This window comes from Petaurus breviceps, unplaced genomic scaffold, assembly GCF_028583685.1.
Source record: "Petaurus breviceps papuanus isolate PSGF00001 unplaced genomic scaffold, PetGlider_PUasm1.0 37, whole genome shotgun sequence".
Classification (NCBI taxonomy): domain Eukaryota; kingdom Metazoa; phylum Chordata; class Mammalia; order Diprotodontia; family Petauridae; genus Petaurus; species Petaurus breviceps.
This window is the reverse complement of record NW_027186296.1, coordinates 10,379,578-10,387,943: the sequence shown is the minus strand read 5'-3', so window position 1 is coordinate 10,387,943 and position 8,366 is coordinate 10,379,578. Positions and strand designations below refer to the sequence as shown.

Sequence of the window (8,366 nt, the reverse complement as noted above, 5' to 3'; positions counted from 1 at the left end):
TATATATATATATATATATATATATATATATATATATATATATATATATATATATGATCTTAAAACTTTGAATTCCAGATTCATTCCCTTCCTCCCTTGACACCCACCCTTACTGGGAAGATAAGCAGTTCAGTTTAGGTTGTACATGTGTGGCTAATGCAAAACAATAACATAGCAGATATATTGTAAAAGACTGACTATATTTCCCTCCCTCCTATCCCACCTCCCACTTGTTCTGTTCTCTACTTTGATACCATCCCTTTTCAAAAGTGGATGTTTCCAAATTCCCTCCCCCCCAGCCTGCCCTGCCTTCCATCATCCCCCCCTCTCATCCCCTTCCCCCCTACTCTCCTGGAGGGTGAAATACCCTATTTAGTGTGTATTTCATTCCCTCCTCAAGCCAAATTCAATGGGAATAAGTTTTACCCATTCCCTTTTGCCTTCCTATTCTTCCCCTCCATTGTAACCATTTTCCCTTGCCTCTTCTATATGAGATAGTTTACACCATTCTGTCTCTCCCCATCTCCTCTCATTATATTCCTCTCTCACCTCTTAATTTCACCTTTCAAGTATCATCCCTTCCTGTTAAATTGGTCCTGTGTCCTCTATCTATGTATATCTGTAAACATATATACACACATTCACATATGTATTCATATGTCCATATACCCTCATATATAGACATATATATTTCTATTCCCTTCAACTACTTCAACTACCTTCTCATGCTTCTCTTGCTTCTTGTATCTGAATGTCAAATTTTCTATTCAACTCTGTTTTTTTTCAGCCAGAATGCTTGAAAGTCCTCTATTCCACTGAATGACCATATTTTCCCCTGAAACATGATACTCAGTTTTGCTGGGTAGGTGACTTTTGGTTTTAATCCCAGCTCCTTTGCCCTCCGGAATATCATATTCCAAGCCCTTCGATCTCTCAGTGTAGAAGCTGCCAGATCCTGTGTTATCCTGATTGTGTTTCCACAATATTCAAATTGTTTCTTCCTGGCTGCTTGTAATATTCTCTCTCTCAATCTGGGAATTCCGGAACCTGGCTATAATATTCCTAGGAGTTTTCTTTTTGGGATCTTTTTCAGGAGGTGATTGGTAGATCCTTTCAACCTCTATTTTGCCCTCAGGTTCTAAAACATCAGGGCAGTTTTCTTTGAGAACTTCCTGGAGGATGATTTCTAGGTTCTTACTTTGATCATGGCTTTCAGGTAGTCCAATAATTTTAAAATTATCTCTCCTGGATCTATTTTCCAGGTCAGTGGTTTTTCCCATGAGATATTTCACATTGCCTTCTATTTTTTCATTTGTTTGGATCTGTTTAACAGCATCTTGATTTCTCATAAAGTCATTAGCTTCCATTTGCTCCACTCTAATTCTGAAGCCATGATTCTCCTCATTGAGCTTTTGAGATTCTTTTTCCATCTGGCAAATTTGGCTTTTTAAGGCATTCTTCTCCTCATTGCCTTTTTGAGCCTCTTTTGCCATTTGAGTTAGTCTATTTTTTAAGGTGTTATTTTCCTCAGTCAGGCTGTTGACTCTCAGTTCATAATTTTCTTGCATTGCTCTCATTTCTCTTCCCAATTTTTCCTCTACTTCTCTTATCTGCTTCTTAAGGTCCTCTATGGCCTGTAACCAGCTTGTATTTTCCTCTGAAGCTTTTGGTGCAGGAGTTCTGACTTCACTGTCTTCCTCCTGTTCCATGCTTTGCTCCTTTTTTGTCCCCAAAATAGGAGTGCAATGTTGGAATCTTCTGTCTGCTTTGTTTCCTTTGCCTGGTCATGCCGCCCCTCAGTCACTTGACCCCTGGGCTTTTTGCCACAGTAGGACTCTGCCACCAGACAGGGGAGCTTTGGTCCCAAACGCTGGGGTTTTCTCAGCTGCCAGAGGTATTAGATGGGTGCCCTCTCTGAGGTCTCACACCCCAGGACCTCCACCCTAAAGTGCAATCCAGATCCAAGAAGGTTAATACAAGAGCGATTACCCCTCAGACTGGTGCCTGGTCCCCCTAAACTCTGCAGGCCAGGAGCTGAAGCTGCCATGTGGTGCTGGCTGGCTGTGCCAGTGTCTCAGCGGCTTCTTGCCCCGGAGGCAAAAGCCATGCACTCCCACTTACTGGGTCCCAAAGTCCAGACTGCACTGACCTCTCACTTTGTCCTTCTCATCTACGTGTTGATAAATCTGGAAATGGCCACAGATGCTGCTGATCTGGAGTCCCTCCTGCTGGTGGCTGGTCAGGCCCGCCCTGGGGCTAAAGCCTTGGTGTGGGGCTGGGCTCAGCTCCCAGAGCATTGAGCTGGCCGATTCTTGCTGGCCTGCTGGGATGCCCTCAGCGGGAGGTTAGCTTCTCTGTGTCATTTTGTGGGTTCTGCATCTCCAAAGTTTGTTTAGAGTCCCCTTTTTACATGGATTGGGGAAGGTGGAAGCTGGAGCCATGGGGAGGTTGTGTTTCTACTCTGCCATTTTCGACTTGGGGTTTTCTTGACAAAGATACTGGAGTGGTTTGCTGTTTCCTTCTCCAGCTCTTTACAGATGAGGAAACTGAGGCAAACAGAGTTAAGTGACTTACCCAGGGTCACACAGGTAGTAAGTGTCTGAGGTTATATTTGAAATCACAAAGAATCTTCCTTGTTGAAGTTTCCTTGTTGAAGCTGCCCTTTGAAAAAGAATACTATTTATTAAGCAGTCACAGTGTTAGCTACTGGGGAAGAGAGAGCTATAGAGGAAACTCGGCCCTTGGTCTCATGGAGTTTCCAGTCTAGTAGGATGATTTGTAAGTGAATAACTTAGAGATAGCAGGTAATCCAGCAAGTAGTGAATTGAGTGGAAACCCACAGTATGAAATGCCTGCTGCAATGAGAGGGCTCGAGCAGTAGAGGGAACTCCAGAATAAAACAACCCCCACCCTAACCTAAACCAAAGTAGCACACCTGACATACACACTTAGAACTGGTAGGATCTCTAACATCAATTCTAGTTGGGAGATTCTGTGAACCTCAAATGGAATTCGGAGACTCTCTCTATCGTATGCACGAACAGAAACCAAGATGAGAAAAGAGGCCTCAGAGGGAATTTTCTAGAATCCCCTGGAAAGTAGTGTTTGTTTCTGGTTGACATACCTTAACAAGTCTTTATTGAGTTGGAACAGGGCAACCCAAAGATTATAGCATTTAGCACTCGAAAGAGCATCAGATATTATCTGGAAAATTGAGGTCTATTTGTCTGATCTATACCTCTCATTTTGGCCCCATCTCCTCATTAAATTGTAAACTCCCTGAGGCCAAGGACTTAGCACAGTGTTTTAAAAACCTCATTATCTGGAAGAGGAAACTAAGGCTGTGATGGGTGAAATACCAAGGCCTTACAACCAGTAGGTGGCAAAACTTGAATTCAAAGCGAAGTCTTTGGAGTCCTGGCCTTAGGAGTGCTGAACCAACTGTTAGATTTTCAGTGTGAGCATTTAAATGCTACAATCAAGGCTTGATTTATTATTGTTTCGTGGATTGTCTAGACTAAAGAAAGTGGAGGACAAAGCATTAATAATGTGGACTAAATTGAAAAGCATTTGGGCATTTTTTTCCCCTGGAGAGTCAGTTGTTAAATATTTACTAGTAAACATTTTGGGGAAACATACACCTCTCCATTTTATATTATTCATTTCATGTTATATAAACATATATTAAAATTTTATGTTCTGTTATATAATATGATGCATTATCATTGAGCAGGTCCAGTGTCCTTTCCATCGCAGTGTCTCTGTCTCTTCTCTTCAAAGGAAATTAGAACTCTTCAGTCTGGGAAGACAGCCTTGCATAGAAGTGGGGGTTTGATTAAAAGCCATAGTATCACTTTATATCTCTTCTGGTGCCTAGCACAGTGCTTAGTACATCATAGGTACTCAAAAATGAAAAAAAAAATGAGAGGTTCTTGGAGTTGGAAGGGACATCATAAGTCATTTTTTCCAATGCCCCTCTAGTGAGAGAGGACCCTACTCTTTAGGAGTTTGAAGGAAGTGGTCTTAGGACAAATAAAAGGCCTATTTTACAGACTGGTCAGGAAATATAGCACTTATTCGGATAAGTTCTCACAGCCTGAAATTATAAATAGGCTGAAGAACATACTTATATTCTTTTTCCAATCTTGAGCCAATCAGTTGTTCCATGTTCAGTTCTACTGTTGCTTCTTGACCCACATACAGATTTCTCAGGAAGCAAGTAAGATGATCTGGTACTCCCATCTCTTTGAGGACTTGCCACAATTTGTTGTGATCCACACAGTCAAAGGCTTTAGGGTAGTCAGTGAAGCAGAAGTAGGTGTTTTTCTGGAGCTCCCTTGCACTGTATGCTTTCCCAAATGAAATCCAAACTATTCTTTTTCTCTTATTCAGTTTTGGAACCAAGTCATTGTCCCACTGCAATGCTTGTCCCATATACACACATAAGTATATATGAAAATATATACACACATATATAATGCACATACACGTGTATATGTACACACAAATTCTAACTCCATGTTTTGGGCTGCGAATCCAAATGCATGTCATGGTTTGGTAAATAACATTTTTTACTGTGTGGATTTTTGGACTGATCTCTTTTGAGTAATCATGGATCTCATTGAGGAGGTTCCATAGTGTTCCAGCATATATAGACAAGAGCATCTGGAAGGCCTCATGGGTTATGGAGGATCTCTCTTCCACTGGAATCTTGTGTAGGACATCTTTCATGTTAGGAAGTAAACATTCTGGGCAAACATACGCCTCTCTGTTTTATGTTTTGATGTGTAAACACCATCATTGAGTAGTTATTTCTACTGTTGTATCGATTGAAGAATCTAGTATGTTCTTAATTATATGCATAAAAAATCTTTTTGGGTAGAGTCTTTAAGGCAGCTCTTTGCTCTACTAAGTTAAATATTTTTTTTTGGTAGTCTATAAACAATTAATGCAGTGGGATCTTGGATTTTTTGCTACTTTGAGTCTACTGTGTTACAGTAAAGATATGATATATAGAACCCTACCTGTTCAGTTCTCATATTTTCATCAAGTATATCCTGAAATATAAGTATAGATTACCTTCATAGAGATCTTATAAAGATAAGACAATAGACATATAGAACTTCTGATTTTTCTTGATTTGTCTTTTTGTTTTTGTTGTTGAGGAAATAATGAGATCCCTTCAATCAATCCTAAGTTCAGACTAAAAAGTCCTCTTTTTTTTAGGTATTCTTTTGGCACCTTTCCCTGACTGAGCTATCTTACAAAATGATCCCTAAATGCTTTCAATATTTTGCGAAGCGCAGATTTCCTAAGTATATTTGGTACATTCACCATTCCTGACTTTGTCCTAGGTGCCATTTCTGTTACCCTATATAGCATATTGGGACCAGAGGTACTAGGGTCCAAATCCAATAGTTCCTCTGTTTTCAATGATGAAATTAGATCGTTACAGAAATGTTGACAAATCCATTCCATTTCCATCTGTTTGTTGTTTTCCTGCCAGTTTAATCTATGAATGCTCTTGGGATGATGTGGCTCAGTTGGGTCTTGTGCCAAGCTTTCTAGTAGACTTGTTTTCTCTGTCCCTGCTGTTCACGCTTTCATAAAAAGTATTGTTTGTAATCTTCCACCATCCTCCTACATGTTCTTTTATTTTTTATCCCGAAGTAGTATTACACTTGTCTACCATATCTTTTCACTTGTCAGATTGGTAAAGTGTTTTTTTTTTTGTCTCTTTTTGGCCTCCTTGCTGTGCTGATTGCTTTATGCCAGTTAAGTTTCTGTAGGAAATGTTATTGATCTAGGTCACTATCTTTCCCTTTTTCCTTTTTTTTGGGGGGGGGTATTAATAGTCCATTTGAATTGGTCAGGCCAATGCTATTGCAACTGTTTATAGTGTCTTCTTATCTTTCTTTTTTTTTTTTTAAGAAAAATACTGTCTCAGTTTATTGGATAAAAACAATGGTAAAATGGACAAAATATGAAAAGGCAGGACACAAAACCCCTCTCCATTCCTTCCTTTCCCAATCAAAAGGGACTGATAAGATAGGAAACAAATGGCAACCCTCCCCTGGTCCCTTTCCACTCACAAATTAAAGTGTACATAAGACATGGAACAGTATGGCTGGGAATAAAAAGGTACCTTCAAATATTATTCACCCCTCAGTCCTGAAAATATCTTTGTCAAGAGGAGACAGGGGTCTAAGAACAGGGGGCAAGCTAGGAGACCAGCCCCCAGGGACATTTGACCTCTCTGACCTGTCTAGGGGAGCTAACCTTGTAGCCCTAAGTCAGAAGTAGGATGGTACCCCTTCTACCTGTCCAACAATCACCACTTCAAGCTTGAAGGCTTGAGTAAGGGTAAGTAGGTTCTGGGACCAGTAGCAGTCTTTGAACTCTTCCCCACAGAGTGGATGGCAAAAGCCCAGGGATAGAGAAAGTCACACAAAGAAAGGTCAGTCTTTTTGCCATCTGCCCAGCCCTGAAGCAGGAGGTAACTTTCTGTGGAGCAGTCTCTCCAAGCTTCAAATCTCTACATCACTTCCTTATTGTTGTCATGGTCTCCATCATAGAACTCCTTGGGAACTTCTGGCCTGGTATAGTTTTCCTTAGGGCCCCTTTCTGCAGCATCAGCTTCATCAGTTCGGTCATAGGTAAGCAGATCTGATGGCACATCATGGATCTGGACACTGGGTGCATGATTCAACATCTTCAGATTCTCAAAGATTGTCTGCCGGATCTGGTCGAGGTACTGCCACGAGTTCTGGTTTTCAATTTGTGTTCTGACATCTGGATGCAGTGTGAAGTCTGGGGCAAAGGACTCAAAATATTCACTAATGGTAGCTCTTCACTGATAGCTTCTTCTACCAACAGTGATGTTTCATATGTCTAGCATTGGACAACATTTTGAACAGCGTAGCCATCACCACCCAGTACCAGCAATGGGATGTTAAAGCTCTTGATATTCAATACACTCCCCATGACCTCGGATGCTAAGGCTGAAACAGCCCAGCTGATCACAACCCAGGGAATCAGCTCCACACTGTAGCACAATGCAAGTTGGTTGGTAAAAATCCACCACTTGGTTGATGACAGGCTGGAAAAGGTGCTTGTAACTCTGGTCGTCAATGCCATCATGCAGGGGTGCATTGAGACAGTAATAGCGTGCACTTTCTGCTCCAACTTCATACATATCACCTGTACCAGGGAAGAAGTAATTGCCATATTTATGGAAAGAGACAGTCATGACTCTCTCAGTGAGATGAGTCATGGGGATGGTGTACGTCAATGTCAATATACAAAACATGAGGGTGATACTTCAGGAGCTCCAGGATGCCGATCACAATATCATTGACAGAAACCTGAGGCCTCAAACTTCTTAGCATGGTGCAGTCCTCCGGCCCAGTTAATGGCAATATCACAGATCTTGTTGTACAATTGTGTAGCTCCCTGCAGGGAAGCACCCGTGTAACGGGAACAGAACTCAAAAAGGCCTGGGAACACAGGGCGGTCATCCCCTACATTGAAGGCATTGAGATTCTTAGTAAAGCCCTGCATGTTGGCGGGGCTGACCTGCTGCAGGAAATCAATATAATCCTCTGAGTAGAAGCGGCACATATCATGCTGTGAGGTTTGGTATGGCTTGAAGACAATCATCTTCTTGTAGGGTCCATAGTGCAGCACCAAGCTGTGGGTGAGTGCCAGACAATAGGGTTTTCATGGGGTGACCAGCCCGGTAGGGGAAGTTCCCCACATCCAGGTCATAAAAATAGGCCACAGTCTTGGCCATAGTGGGTGGGGGGCGCCAGGCCCGGCGCTTCCTCCCTCCAGCCCCGCCTCCAAGCCCTGCATCATGCGTCATCGCGCGACCTTATCTTTCTTTCTAATTTGCTGTTTCTTTATTTTGACCATTGCGTTAACTAGCTGATGGTCTGACTATACTCAGGCAGCTGACTGATGACTTCTGCATCACCAAGCAGTAATTTTTTGACTTTAAGATATAGTAAATTAAATTTTTTAATGATTTTGTTTGATACTTACCATACCCTACACCTTTTGACTCTTGAAAGAACGTATTGGGGCAGCTAGGTGGCACAGTGAATAGAGCACTGGCCCTGGAGTCAGGAGGACCTGAGTTCAAATCTGAACTCAGACACTTGACACATTTACTAGCTGTGTGACCTTGGGCAAGTCACTTAACCCCAATTGCCTCACCTTCCCCCCTCCAAAAAAAACCAACAAAAAAAAGAAAGAAAATATTGGTGTATATGGAGGTAAATATTTCAAACAACTGATAAGCCTTTGGACTTTTATTTCTCAAATATGAGCAATATTTTTTCAACCTACTTTTTCCCATCTGCCCT

General features: G+C 41.6%; 1 pseudogene; it reads right to left on the bottom strand.

The window, feature by feature from the left end:
* Positions 1-5,909: 5,909 nt before the first annotated feature.
* LOC138168864 (histone deacetylase 3 pseudogene) lies at positions 5,910-7,792 on the bottom strand (annotated as a pseudogene).
* Positions 7,793-8,366: the final 574 nt, after the last annotated feature.